This window comes from Sorex fumeus, unplaced genomic scaffold, assembly GCF_029834395.1.
Source record: "Sorex fumeus unplaced genomic scaffold, SorFum_2.1 ptg000075l, whole genome shotgun sequence".
NCBI classification, from domain to species: domain Eukaryota; kingdom Metazoa; phylum Chordata; class Mammalia; order Eulipotyphla; family Soricidae; genus Sorex; species Sorex fumeus.
This window is the reverse complement of record NW_026606132.1, coordinates 20,052,784-20,068,866: the sequence shown is the minus strand read 5'-3', so window position 1 is coordinate 20,068,866 and position 16,083 is coordinate 20,052,784. Positions and strand designations below refer to the sequence as shown.

The window sequence follows — 16,083 nt, the reverse complement described above, 5'->3', positions numbered from 1 at the left end:
CCACCATGTTTGAGTTTTAGAATAAAATGCATATGGCTTACCCTGTTCAGGGCCTAAAGAATTATGTTATTAGGAAATAGTGTCTAGAATTTTTCAACCAGATATGCCAAACACAGTAACAGCAAGTCTCACAATGAAGATGTTACCGGGCCCGCTCGAGCAAATTGATAAACAATGGGAGGACAGTGCTACAGAGAGTTTTATCACATGGTCAACTAAAACTTCTGCTCAAATTGTTAAAAAGTAGTCAGAGATTGGGCTGGAGCAATAGCACAGTGGGTAGGGCATTCGCCTTGCACGCGGCCAACCCAATCAAACCCAGGTTTGATTCCCAGCATCCCATATGGTACCCTGAGCACTGCTAGGGTTAATTCCTAAGTGCAGAGCCAGTAGTAACCCCTGCGCATCGCCAGGTGTGACCCAAAAGGAAAAAAAAAGTAGTCAGAGCAATAAGGCAAAAGTGATAGTAAAGGAATACAAATTAGAAAGAAGTTGGGGCTGGAGTGATAGCACAGCGGGTAGGGCGTTTGCCTTGCACATGGCCGACCCAGGTTCGATTCCCAGCATCCCATATGATCCCTTGAGCAATGCCAGGGGTGATTCCTGAGTGCAGAGCCAGAAATAACCCCTGTGCATCGCTGGGTGTGACCCAAAAAAGCCAAAAAAAAAAAGAAAGAAGTTAAACTATCACTATTTTCATATAACATGATAATGTACACAGAAAAGCTAAAACTATAAAAACTACTTAAATTAATTCATATCTTCAGTAATTAAGCAGCAGGATACAAAATCTAAATACTTAAATTTGTTGCATTTATATATATGAAGAGTGATTGGAAAGAAAGAGAAATTAAGAAAACAATCCTACTTATAACTGTATCAAAATATTGAATGATATTAGCAAAATTTAAAGATAGGTGAAAAATCTGTAGTCTGTGCTGGAAAGATAGTACAGGGTAAAGTGTGTGACTTACACATGGCCAACTCAATATCTATCTCGAGTACCACATACAGCGCTTTGAATACCTTCAGGAGTGACACTCTAGACAGAGCCAGAAGTGTTTCCAGAGCATAGGCAGAAATGGAACATGTCCCACCCAAGCCAAAGGAAAAATAAAATAATATATATATATGCTATAACCGAAACATAAGCACAAAAATTTGTAAGTCTATAACTGTACCTCGTGGAGTTTCACTAATTAAAAAAATATAAAAGTCAGCTGAAATAAATATATATATGCATATGCTACATAGTACTCCACTATGTAACTGTTAGAAAAGATGAAGTCATGAAATTTACATACAACTGGTACTACATGGAAAGTATCATGCTAAGTGAAATGAGTCAGAAAGAGAGGGATAGACATAGAAAGATTGCATTCATCTGGGGAACATTAAGTAACAAAATAGGAGACTAACATCCAAGGGTGGCCGGGATTAGTACCAGGAGGTTTGCTCCATGGCCTCGAGGCCAACCACACTGCTAGGGGAAAAGGCAGCTCAGATAGAGAAGGGAGCACCAAATAAAGGATGTTGGTAGAATCCTCCCAGGATGGGAGAAGCATGCTGAAAGTAAACTATAGACCAAATGTGATTGCCACTCAATGCCTCTTTTGCAAACCACAAGACCCAAGAGGAGAGAGAGAACAAAAGGGAATGCCTTGCAACAGAGACAGGGTGGGATGGGAGGGATGGAGGGTGGGAGGGATACTGGGATCCGTGGTGGTGGGAAATGGGCCCTGTTGGAGGGATGGGTATTTGATCATTGTATAATTGAAACCCAAGCACAAAATTTTGTAAGTCTACAACTGTACCTCATGGTGTCTCACTAATAAAAATTTAAATATATATATATATATGCTTAAAGATATGACATTAGAAAACAAAATAGTTGCAAAGTACTGAGAAAACATTTTGTATTTGTAAATTATAAATTAGAATAATAGATGAAAAATGGGAATGCATTTAATATTTGTAAATTGGAAGAATAAACAATAAAAGGACCATTTTTATCTAAGGCAATATACAAATTCAAAGCAATCTCTAAAAAAATAGCAATGACATTTTAAAGGGTAGAACAAACAATTCTAAATTTTGTTTATAACCACAAAAGCCGCTGAATTTCCAAAACTATTTTTTTTTGGTTTTCGGGTCACACCTGGCGATGCACAGGGGTTACTCCTCGCTCTGTACTCAGGAATTACTCCTGGCAGTGCTCTGCAAACCATATGGGATGCTGGGAATCGAACCCGGGTCAGCCGCATGCAAGTAAAACGCCCTACCCTCTGTGCTATGGCTCCAATCCCTTGAATTTCCAATGCTATTATGAGAAAAATTAAAGATGTCACAGTCCCTGATATATTATAAATAAATAATAATTAAAATATTAATTTGACTAATAGAATAGAAAATATACCCTATAAATAAACCCACACAATAGTATGAATTTTCAATCTATGATAAAGCAAACATTCATAAGACTGAAGAAAGTCTCTTCAACAAATGGAAAATTGTATAGGAAGAAAGGAGGGATGGAGGGAGGAAAAGAAGGGAAAAAATAAATTAAGTAAATGAAGGGAAGAAAAGGACGGAAGGAAGGAAGGAAAGAAGGAAGGAAGGAAGGAAGGAAGGAAGGAAGGAAGGAAGGAAGGAAGGAAGGGAGGGAGGGAGGGAGGGAGGGAGGGAGGGAGGGAGGGAGGGAGGGAGGGAGGAAGGAAACAATGAAGGAAGGATGAGAGGAAGTAATGAAAGGAGGGAAGGAAAGAAAAAGAAAGAAAGAAAGAAAGACAGAGAGAATTAAAGAGAGAAAGAAAATGAAAGAAAGAGAGAAAAAGAGAAAGAAAGAGAAATAAGCTTAGGTCACCATTTAACATTATACATAAAATTAAATTAAGTAAAGATTTTTATCTCTTTTTTTTTTTTTTTTTTTTTTTGCTTTTTGGGTCACGCCCGGCGATGCACAGGGCTTACTCCTGACTCTGAACTCAGGAATTACTCCTGGTGGTGCTCAGGAGACCACATGGGATGCTGGGAATCAAACCCGGGTCTTCCAGGTGCAAGACAAACTCCCTACCCGCAGTGCTATTTCTCTAGCCCCTATCTGATTCTTAAAACCATAAAATGCAGCACTGTAACACTGTCCTCCCATTGTTCATGGATTTGCTTGAGTGAGCACCAGTAACGTCTCCATTGTGAGATTTGTTACTACTGCTTTTGGCATATCAAATACGCCACGGGGAGCTTGCCAGGCTCTGCCATGCGGGCGGGATACTCTCGGTAGCTTGTCTGGCTCTTCGAGAGATTGGAGGAATTGGACATGAGTTGGCTACGTGCAATGCAAATGCCCTACTCACTGTGCTATCACTCCAGACAATAAAATAGAAAACTATAAAATAGAAAACATAAATGTTGCTATCTGTGTATACTGCAACATTAGAGTCAACAGGAACTGCAAGGGAAACAAAGCAAGGATAAATCTAGAATATTACATAAATTTTAAAAGGTTTAACAGAGAAGAAGAAACCTCGGAGAACAAGTAAAAGGTAACCCAGCAATTGGGAAAAAATTTTTTATTGAGTCACTTTGAGATATATTGTTACAAAGCTGTTCAGGATAAGGTCTCAGTTATACAATGATATTACTCCCATCCTCCCACCAGTGTTCATTTAATTGGGAGATTTTTTTCATCAATAATCTTACAAGGGTTTAATATCCAAAATAGAGGTAGAGCTCCTCCAACTTCACAACAAACAAAATAAGAAATCATTCTTTTAAATGTGGGTCTGGAGCAATACTAGAGTGGAAAGGGCATTTTCCTTGCATGCATTTGACCCATGTTCAATCCCTGATACCCCACATGGTCCCTCAAGCCCTGCCAGAAGTGATCCTTGAGCACAGAGACGAGAGTAATCCCTGGGCACTGCTGGATATAAGCCAAAGATCAAAAAATGCAAGAAAATAATAGACATTTCTCTAAAGATGAACCACAGACATAGAAACTTATTCTGTATTACTTATTAGGGGAAATAACAAACCACAATGAGATACACCACATGCTAATGAGAATAGCCTATAAAAATAAACGCAAATATTGGTAAGAATGTAGAGAAAAATGAACCCTGGAATGATGTTAATCAAAATATACTGGTATAGTATCTGGTCCATATGCCATACATTGGTATGGTAGCTATGAAAAAATGGTATGGTTACTTTTTAAAAATAAAAATTAATTCACAAAGGAGACGTTACTGGGCCTGCTCGAGGAAATTGATGAACAACAGGAGACAGGGACAGTGACAGTGACATACATAGGGACAGTACTGTGGCTTAGGCACTTGCCTTGCATCAAGCTGACCTGGGTTTGATCCCTAGCACCCTATATGCTCCTCTGAGCCCGCCAAAACTGATTACTGAGTGCAGAATCAGGAGCAAGCTCTGAGCATAGGTTCATGTGGCACAAAATAGCAAAAGGAATAAAGAAAAAAGAAAAGACAAACATGAAAATTTCATATAATTTGATACAGTGATACTACTTTCAGGCATTTTTTTCTGAATATAAAGACACTTATTTGAAAGGTTCTGGACCAGTATTATTTCATTCATGACAGTCAAAATATGGAACTAACAAATCAAAAATTATAGAATATAGCAAAATTTCTCATATTAGAAAACTATGCTATGCTCAATCAAACACTAATCTTCCGTTGAAAAGATAAATTTGTGACTTTGAGTACAAAATGGATAGATTTTGAGGTGATTATTTCAAGAGAAATATGATTATTTTCCCAATTCATGAGCATTAGAAGTCTATTTCCTTGGGTTTCCCATTTTTAAGTAATGTCTTATAGTTTTTAGCATACAGATCTTTCATCTCTTTTCTTAGGTTTACGTCCAGGCATTTATTGTTTTTTGACAGTTATAAATGAGTTTGTTTTCTTAATTTCTCTTTCTTTCAACTCATAGCTTGCACAAAAAACACAAGATTTATATACATTGATTTTTTATCCTGATGATTATTTTCTATACTCATTAAACATTTCTAATTAATAGTTAGAAATTATTATGCTCTGTTTTCCTTAAATATGTTTTCAAATATTTTTTCTCAGATAGAAATCTCTAGTTAGCAATTTTTTTCTTTCTTATTTTCCCAAACATGGCTTTATCATCTACTCACATTTAAATGTCAGCTTTGTAGGAAAATGGACTTGATTTTTTAAAAAATGCAAGGTTTTAAATTGTGATAAAGTATCCATAATATAAACCGACCATCTTAATTATTTCAATGCATATTTTAGGACTAAGTATAATATACTCTATATAAACACATTGTTTACAACCAATCTCCAAAGCTTGTGCACCTTGCAGAACTGAAACGCTTTTTCCATTAACAATAACTCCCCCATTTCCTCCTCTCACGGTGCCTTGAAAATTCCCATTCTCTATTTTTTTCTATGCATTTGTCTACATTAAATAATCCATATATGTGGGCTCAGGCAGTAAATATATTCTTGGTACTGGCAATTTCACTTAGAATAATGCCCTCAAGTTTCATCTGTTTTAACTTGTGTCAGAATCCATGTATAACATTCAGAACAGTCACTCATTTACTCAACTGTTTACTTCTGCCTTTTGGTTGTTATGAACAGAACCTAAAGGAATATAGTTATTTTTTTAAAATACTTTAAAATTATGTTGGTTATGTATCCAGAAGTGAACTTGTTGGGCATTTGGGCAATCTAAGTCAAATTATTTCACAAACTATACTCTCCATCATCATGGTTACAGCACCATTTTATATTCCCACCAATAATACATAAGTTACATTTTCTTTAAATATTCATAATGCTTTTTTAAATAGTTCACTTTTTTAAATGCATACAAGTTGATATTTCATTTTGAATTCTAATTTGCAATTTTCTTCTTCGTTGTGATGTCAATATCTTGTCTAATTATTAAAGTCTCTTTGAACATATTCTTTGGAAAAAATTCTATTTTAAGTCTGTTGTCCATTTTAATCAGATATTTTGATGTAACTCTTTATAAAATCTTATTAAATTTTGCCATGTAAAAACATGTATTTGTTTTTAGTCTGTATGTTCTGTTCAAGTGATGTATTTTTCTAGTCCTGTTCTAGGACTAGAAAACTCTCTTAATTACTATAATTTTATAAGTAGGGCTACTCCCCAACCCTATTGTATAATATGAAAAATGTCTTTTCTATTCTCACACATTTTATTTTCTAAATAACTTTTCTATTTTTTCAAATAAGTACATCCAACAAATTTCTATAATAGAAATTCAAGACTTTAAAATTTGGAGTGCTCCAATTTTTACAGATTTTATAGATTTTCTCTAGTACTAACTTTTTCTCTAGCTTTCTAATCCTTAAAGTTATTTAAATTTATATGTATTTATTTGGTCTTCACTGCCTGTGTAATTTTGCCCTTTAGAAAGACTTACTGATTATATAGTTTTGTTAGTTGTTGTGGATTCAAAGACCATTTGTAGGGTCACTCCCAGTTGTACTGGGGAGAGGCTTATAGTCCGGGAGATGAGTCCATGCCTTGCCCATCCACACATGTGCTCTAACACTTTAGCCATAATAAAAAAATAAGTCAGTTTAAGTTTATTAGTCATCAAATGATCCTAGAAATCTTCTCATTTGTGAAAAATACACAAAGTTATGTATTTCTCAGATCATTCAAATATTCAATTCCAGGCAGTAACGTCTACATGAGAGACATGTATGGTTTTAGATCACAGCTCTTCACTGGAATTTTGGCTACCACCATCACCCATTCTTACACCAAATGTTTCCCTTTGATGGGAACGGGAAGATTCCTTCTCAGCTTGGCTACCCATGGCTACACAGAAGAACATGTACAAGGCGCAGCCCTAAAATCTGATTCTCCCTAATATCCAAGCACATGTAGAGTCTGGTCTAAGGCAATGCCCATTTACCAAAAGTAAGTGTATGTTCCCTACTGTGTTTACAGTAGTAGTGGCAAGTAAGGGGCAACTGAAATGAAAGAAAGTGATCAGCATCAAATTAGTCAAACTTTTAGTGATGAGGATGCAGAAAGACTGAAACAAGTTTACAGTGATCCTTTCAAAATTGGAAGTTAAACTCCCAATTTTCTCCAAATCTTCATATATTCTTTTTAAAAAATGGTGTCCACTTTGTTTAGAGCATGCAATTATATATCTCATTGACCAGAAAGTCTTGTAGAGGAAGGATATTAAGAAGACTCAAACAAGTTGAAGTGATTAAATAACCTGACACTAGATAAAAGAATGCAAAGACAAGCTCGGCAAATCTTGAAGTCACTTAAAATACACATGCATCACTTAAAATTTTATCCTGAAAAAATGATTTTAACTGAAAATTTCATAGTCTGACTGTAAAAATGGTAAGAGTGAATATAAGCACGCAACTGCAGCACCAGCATCTATTATTTGTATTCAGTTAGGTTCTGGAATTGTAACTGAAGAGGTTTTAAAGACTTCGGACTCTGATAAATGTTAAAGAAATTAATTTGTGATGGAACAACCAGGCTAGAAAAACGTGTGCAACTTGCTTTGGTATTTGCGGTTTTATTGCCACAGATGACTTTAATAAACAGCAATAGCAAAGTGGTAGGGTGTTTGCCTGGCACGTGGTCAACTCGACCAACCTGGGTTCAATTCCTCTGCCCCTCTCAGAGAGCCTGGCAAGCTACGGAGAGTATCTCGCCTGCACGGTAAAGCTTGGCAAGCTTCCCGTGACATATTCAATATGCCAAACACAGTAACAACAAGTTGCACAACGGAAACGTTACTGGGCCCGCTGGAGCAAATTGATGAACAATGGGAGGTCAGTGACAGTGAATCTCTGGAATGTCTGTAAAATATCTTCACCAGTCCTGTCTCAAAGAGAAAGACACTAATGCAATTCACAGCAACACCAACACAGTGCTTCAGATCAGCTCACATCTTACATCGGCATCATTACTAACCACATGCCCAATCAATGAAGTGAATAAAAAGCTGCGGTGTTTTCCCACAGCCTATTAAATCTCTTTCACTGATGTAAACAAGCATAGCTGCTGGTGGGTCTTTGACATTTCTGTTTGAATAGGTCAGAGAGATGAAGACTGAATTATTTATGAAGACATGGAGTATTTAACTAAGATACTATAACTTTGTCCATACAAGGATATAAGTACTGGACCAAAATGGACAAGAGAAAAGAGCAATTGATGTTCAGAGATGTCCACAGAGTGCTTGAGGAATAATATTTTCCAAGAGAAACTTAAATTTGGTTCTGAACGAATGTATATTGATTGGTGAACCCAAACCACACATATATAACATCTTGAAAGAGCTTCTCAGAGAGGGAATGCTATACCACTTACAGTGAAAATAAATTCTACACATTGAATTTGAGCCTGCGGTGCCTAATGCTGCAGTGCTTAAAAAAATGAAGATTTTTTAAATTTTGATGGCATTTGTATAACTCTGCACCCTTCAGAGCTTTAACAAAATCTCACAGCAAACATCAAGACAAGAGAGCAGACGTAGGATTGTCCTACATTTTCTTCACTGAAGGACTACTTTAAAAGTTTCATTTGAAGATAATTTTAAATATCTATAATTTTTTAATTCGAGGAACCGTGATTTACAGAGTTGTTTATAATGGAGTTCTGGGCATACAATATTTGGTAATTTTTAACTTTTTTACTTCTGAAGATGGGCTGGAGCGATAGCACAGCTGTAGGGCATTTGCCTTTCGTGCAGCCAGCCCTGCCAAGCTGGGTCGGATTCCTTTGGCCCTCTCGGAGAGCCCAGCAAGCTACCAAGAGTATCTCACCCGCATAGTAAAGCCTGGCAAGCTACCCATGACGTATTCAATATGCCAAACACAGCAACAAGTCTCAAAATGGAGACGTTACTGGGTCTCCTGGAGCAAATCGATGAACAATGGGAAGACAGTGACTGTGACCTCTGAAGATATTTTTTCTTACATCAACATTGGTAGCTTTAATAGCAAGGGATCACTTGTATCACTTGTTATCCGGTTAATCTTTGATTTGCTCGAGCGGGTGCCCGTAACATCTCCATATGTCCCTGCCGTGTGCTAGTGTAGCCCAATTGCTTGCTAGTGTAGCCCAATTATGTCTGCTCACTCCAGGAACACGAAGAGCCTCAAACCGTCTGTTCAGGGTCTTGACAAAGAAGTCTGACCATCTCGTAGGTGGGTGGCTACGCATCCTTTTGATGCCCCATGGAATCCAGTCGGTAACAGCTCTAGTCCAGTGGTCGTCTCTAAATCACATTACATGTCTGGCCCATCTGATTTTTGACACCTTGGCAAATGAGACAGCGGCGCTGATTCTTGATCATCGATAGACGTTGGAACTCTGGATTCTTTCTCTCACTTGAGTGAAATGTGATATTCCAAGCATAGCTCTTTCTATTCCTCTTTAGGATACCCAAATAGCGTTCTCATCCTGTTTTCGTAGGGCCCAGGTCTCTGAGGCATATGTCAGTGCAGAAAGAACAGTGGAGTCGAAAAGATGTGCCTGGAGACAAAGGTTCTTCATCTGCTGAACAACTTCACTGATGCTCTTGAAGGTGTTCCACGCCATTCTCTTCCTCCTGTGCAGCTCTGTAGCTAAATCTCTACCATGTTAAGTTCTGGACCCAGGTACACATAGCTGCTACATTCAGAGATTTTTGTTCTTTTGAGAGCAAATGGAACATCAGGGACTAGTTCGTTTTTCATGAACATTGTCTTGTTGAGATTCAGCTGTATCTGACCTTTCCACACTCATGGTCAAATAATATACGAATTTAGTGTATAGTATTAGAAATGGGAAGTTCCAGTTATTGAATATTTTCCATAAATATAATTAGTACTCATGAGTAAAGCATTTGTGCTAGTAGGTCATTTTGTATTTATGAAAAAAATGCAAATAGAAGGTATTTCTCTTTATTTCACAAGAAAACTATTAGCCAAGGCTAAATTTCCTATACTGAGTTTAATAGGATATTAAAACCTTAAGATTTTAAACAAGTTGCAGAACCAATTTTGGTAGCTAGTTCTGAGATAACAGCTATAATTTTAAATTTCAATATAATCTAATAACTTTAATTTGTCACTGGAATCAACAAAAAGTTCATTATACCAGGAGATCTTCCGCCTACAGTCCAGTTATTGGGAGTTAGTTCATAATAAATTAACAATTGCTGAGGCATTAAACTTAACCTCAGAGCAGGACCACGAAATTCATCTGCTGCCTACAATTTTGTGTTCTTTATTTTGAAATAAGATCTATTCTCACTGAAAAAAAAAACCAAATTCATTGAGATAGCTTAATGAAAGTGGAGTGTATAATTCCACCCCCATGACAACGGCCTCGAATTTGATCCCGAACACCTCATTATTCCCAGGCTCATCAGTGTGGAGTCCAAGTGGCCTCTGAGTGGCCATGTTGGTGCCCTTGATGTTCCACAGCATCACTGTCCAGTGAATATTTTCTCATAGTTTTTGTTTGTTGGTTGGTTTGTGTGTGTGTTTGTTTTATTAGTGAAACACTATGAGGTACAGTTGTAGACTTACGAGTTGTTGTGCTTGGGTTTCAGTTATACAACGATTGAGTACCCATCCCACCACCAGTGCACATTCTTCACCCCCGCCAATCCCAGTATCCCTCCCACCCCCCATCTCCCATCCAACCCTGCCTCTGTGGCAGGGCACTCCCTTTTGTTCTATCTCTCCTTTGTTCTCATAGTCTTTGTGGTATTTATTTTGGCAGTTGCTTCTTTTGTGATTCTTTTGAAATAGGTTTAAGCCCATTTGTCTATCCTCACCTTTTTTTCTTTCTTGGTCAAAGACACTGAAACCCTGAATATGGATCTAGACTCAGTTGAAGGCTTCTGTTCATGCTCTCCTCAATATAATTTAGAGATTCATGTCTGATATAGAAGTTGTGAATCAATCTGAATTAACTTTTGTGTATGGTGTGAGCTAGGGGTGAGTTCATTTGTTTAACATGTAACTGACGAGATTTTCCAGTACTATTTATTGAAGAGGTTTCCTTGTTCCTTCTTATGTTCTCAGCTTCTTTGAAGATGAACTGTCCATATACCTGTGTATGAGTCTCTGGACTCTCAGTTCTATACCACTGGTAAAAAAAAGACATTAAAGGCATTCATATAGGAAAGAAAGATATCAAGCTCTCACTAATCGCAGATGATGTATACTCTACCTCAAGAATCCTAAATCCTCTACCAAGAAACTCCTAGAAACAATTGATTTGTACAGTAAAGTCGCCGGCTATAAAATCAATGCCCAACAATCCATGGACTTTCTATATGCCAATAATGAGAGAGAGGAAACTGACATGAAAAAAATAATCCCATTCACAATTGTGCCCCAGAAAATTAAATACCTTGGAACCGGCCTAACTAAAGAGGTAAAGGACCTCTACAATGAAAACTACAAAACGCTACTCCATAAAGTAAGAGAAGACATGAGAAAATGGAAACATATCCCCTGCTCATGGATAGGAAGAATTAACATCGTCAAAATGGCAATACTCCCGAAAGCATTATACAGATTCAATGCGATCCCCATAGGGATACCCATGAAATTCTTCAAAGAAATATATCAAGCACTCCTGAAATTCATATTGAACAACAATCGCCCACGAATATCTAAAGAAATTCTTGGGAAAAAGATGCAGGAGGGCATTACCCTGCCCAACCTCAAATTCTAATACAAAGCGGTAATAATTTAAACAGCATGGTACTGGAATAAAGGCAGGGCCGCAGACCAATGGAACAGGGAGAAATATCCGTACACAAAACCCCAAATGTATGAACATCTTATCTTTGATAAGGGAGCAAGAAATGTGAATTGGAACAAGGAAAGCTTTTTCAACAAATGGTGCTGGCATAACTGGACAACCACATGCAAAAAAATGGGCTTAGACCTCGACCTAACACCATGCACAAAAGTCAGATCAAAGTGGATTAAAGATCTCAACATCAGGCCAAAATATATAAGGTACATTGAAGACAAGGTCGGCAAAACCCTCCATGATATTGAGACTAACAGTATCTTCAAAGACAACAATCCACTGACCAACCAAGTGGAACAAATGGGATTATCTTAAATTAAGAAGCTTATGTACTTCAAAAGATACAGTGATCAGAATAAAAGACAAAACAATAAAAGATATGTCGTTCCCAATGTTCTCCCTTCCGAAATCCGACATGCCATCTCGTCGGTAAGAAACAAAGAGCACCTGGCCCAGACAAGGTCAGACCTGAACACCTGAAGAACTTACCATCAGTACTCATCAATACATTGGCTTGACTCTTCACACGCTACCTGTCTGAATGCAAGGTTCCATCCCAATGAAAAACCAGCAGGACTGTACTACTATACAAGAAAGGAGACATCCACGACATTGGCAACTATCGTCCAATCTGCCTATTGTCTGTCATCTACAAACTATTCACTCGAGTCATCCTGAATAGGATTAGCAGAACACTAGATGAAGGACAACCATGTGAACAAGCTGGATTCCGAAAAGGATTCAGTACCATCGACCATATCCACACAATAACCAAGCTCATTGAGGTATCTCGGGAGTTCAAGATGCCGCTCTGTCTAACGTTCATTGATTTAAAGAAGGCCTTTGATTCTGTTGAGACGGAAGCGGTCATGGAAGCCCTAGCCAATCAGGGCATACAAACTCAATACATCAGGATCCTTCGTGAGCTCTATTGCGGATTCACTACCAAGATCTCACCATTCTACAAAGAAGTAATCATCCATATCAAGAGAGGGGTTCGGCAGGGTGATACCATTTCACCAAAACTCTTCAGTGCCACCCTCGAGAACATCATGCGACAACTGGAATGGGAAAACATGGGAGTGAAGATAGATGGTCGGCAACTACACCACCTCCGCTTTGTTGATGACATCGTTCTAATAAAACCAAACATCAGCCAAGCGGCACAAATGCTGAACGACTTTGACCGTGAATGTGGAAAGGTCGGACTACAGCTGAATCTTACAAAGACAATGTTTATGAGAAACAGCCTTGTTCCTGACGCTCCATTCGCTCTCAACGGAACCACCATCTCCGAATGCAATAGTTATATATACCTAGGTCGAGAAATCAACATGATGAATGACCTGGCACCTGAGTTGCGCAGGAGGAAGAGAGCGGCTTGGAATGCCTTCAAGAGCATTGAAGAAATAACTAAAAGGACAAAGAACCTCCAGCTACAAGCACATCTCTTTGATTCCACTATTCTTCCTGCATTAACATATGCCTCAGAGACCTGGACCCTACGAAAACAGGATGAGAACGCTATTCGGGTCTCTCAAAGAGGAATCGAAAGAACTATGCTTGGAATATCACGATTCACTCAAATGACAGATAGAATCCGGAGTTCTGATCTTCATCAACGCTCAAGAATCAGGGACGCTGTCTCATTTGCCAAGACATCAAAAATCAGATGGGCTGGACACGTAATGAGGTTTACAGACAACCGCTGGACTAGAGCCATTACTGATTGGATTCCATGGGACATCAAATGATCACGTGGACGCCCACCTATAAGATGGTCAGACTTCTTCGTCAAAACCCTAAATGATCGGTTTGAGGCTCTGCATGTTCCTAGAACGAACAGATACCATTGGGCTATGCTAGCACGCAACCGGGATGAATGGAGACGTTACTGGCACCTGCTCGAATAAATCGATGAATAACGGGGATTAAGTGATAAGTGATTAAGTGATATAGAATGAGAAATGATATTTTCCCAATACCCATCTGACAAGGGGTTGATACCAAGGATATACAAAGCACTGGTTGAACTCTACAAGAAGAAAACATCTAACTTCATAAAAATAATGGGGTGATGAAATGAACAGAAATTTTCTCAAAGAAGAAATTCGAATGGCTAAAAGGCACATGAGAAAATGCTCTACATCACTAATCATTGGGAAGATGCAGATCAAAACCACAATGAGATATCTCACACCACAGAGACTGCCCACATCCAAAGCAACAGAAGCAACCAGTGTTGGCGTGGAGTGGCGAGAAAGGGACCCTCCTTCACTGCTGGTGGGAATGCCAACTGGTTCAGTTCTTTTGGAAAACAGTATGAATGATTCTCAAAAAATTAGAAAGTGAGCTCCCAATCGACCCAGCAATACCACTCCTGGAATTATATACCAGACAGGCAAAAAAGTACAGTCAAAATGACATCTGCACTTCTATGTTCACTGCTGCACTGTTCACAATAGCCAAAATCTGGAAAAAAAACCGAGTGCCCGAAAACAGATGACTGGATAAAGAAACTTTGGTATATTCACACAATGGAGTACTATGCAGCTGTCAGAAAAGATGAAGTCATGAAATTTACATACAAATGGTACTACATGGAAAGTCTCATGCTACGCAAAATGAGTCAGAAAGAGAGGGACAGACATAGAAAGACTGCATTCATGGGGGCAATATAAAGTAACAAAATAGGAGACTAACGCCCAAGAATAGCCGAGCGAAGTACCAGGAAGTTAACTCCATGGCTTGGACGTCAGCCGCACATGCTGGGGGAAAAGGCAGCTAAGATAGAGAAGGGAGTACCAAATAAAGGGTGTTTGGAGGATCCTCCCAGGATGAGAGATGCATGCTGAAAGTGGACTATATACTGAACATGATTGCCACTCAATGTCTCTTTTGCAAACCACAGCACCCAAAAGAGAGAGAACAAAAGGGAATGCCCTGCCACAGGGGTGGGGTAGGGGATGGGAGGGATGCTTGGAGCACTGGAGGTGGGGAATGGGCACTGATCGAGGGATGGGTACTCGATCATTGTATAACTGAATCCCAAGCACAAAAATTTGTATGTCTACAACTGTACCTCATGGTGTTTCACTAATAAAATTTTTAAAAAAATAGAAGCTTGAGGCTTTCTTTATTCTAGTACCATGCTGTCTTGATGGCTTTTGCTTTATAACATAATTTAATTTAATGTTGGTAAAACAAAAACCTCCTATCTTTTCCCCTAAGGGTTTTTTTTCTTTTGGGGTCACATTCAGAGCTGCACAGAGTTTACTCCTGGTTCACGCACTCAGAAACTACTCCTAGTGGTGTTCAGAGGACCATATGGGATGCTGTAAATCGAACCTGGGTCTGCAGCATGCAAGGCAAACACCCTACCTGCTGTGCTATTGATCCAGCCACATACCTAAGGTTCTTTAGCTAATCAGGAGTATGGTTATTCCATATAACTTTTCATCAGACTTTAATACATGTCTTTAAAAATTCCATGGGTATTAAAAAATTCTATTGAATCACCATGAATTTCAAACTAACAAGGTTATTCATGATTTAGTTTTAGGTGTGCAATGTTCCAATGCCAATCCCTTCACCAGTGTTCTACTTCCCTCCACTACTGTCCTATGTTTCCCACCCCACCCTCCATCTGACTTCAGGAACATTTTTTTCTTTTTCTTTCCTTTCTGTTTTAGACACTGTGGTTTGCAATAGTGTAGCTGATTTGGTATCATGCAGATCACTTTACCACCTTTCATCATCTAGTCGTGGTACAGAGGGACGTCTTCCTACTACCATTTTTGCAGTGGTTCCTTCCCTGACCTACCTCTTCCTACTACCATTTTTGCAGTAGTTCCTTCCCTGACGTACCTCCCAATTCCCTCTCCAACTGGTAAGCTTCCTACTAAGAGCCAGTTCTCTTGCTTGTTTTTTTTCTATTTTCTTTGAGAGTTAGTTATTCCCCTACTATGTTTCTTTATATATCACATATGAGTGAGATCATTTTGTGCCCATCCTTCTCCCTCTGACTCATTTCCCTCAGCAAGATATTCTCCAGATATACCCTGTCATATGTATTTTTTAAGGACATATTGAATCTGAATGTGATATTGTTTCATTATATTGAAGTATGTACCACATTCGTTGATTAAGGCTTGTTTAACCATCCTTGCATCCCAGTAGTGATTTGATTACGGGAAACATTGACTTAGTAATCTTGGACACAAGTTGCTATTATGTTATT

At 38.5% G+C, this 16,083-nt stretch overlaps 1 pseudogene; it reads left to right on the top strand.

Moving 5' to 3' along the window:
* The first annotated feature begins 6,732 nt into the window (after positions 1-6,732).
* On the top strand, positions 6,733-8,597 carry LOC130038364 (interferon-related developmental regulator 1-like; annotated as a pseudogene).
* Positions 8,598-16,083: the final 7,486 nt, after the last annotated feature.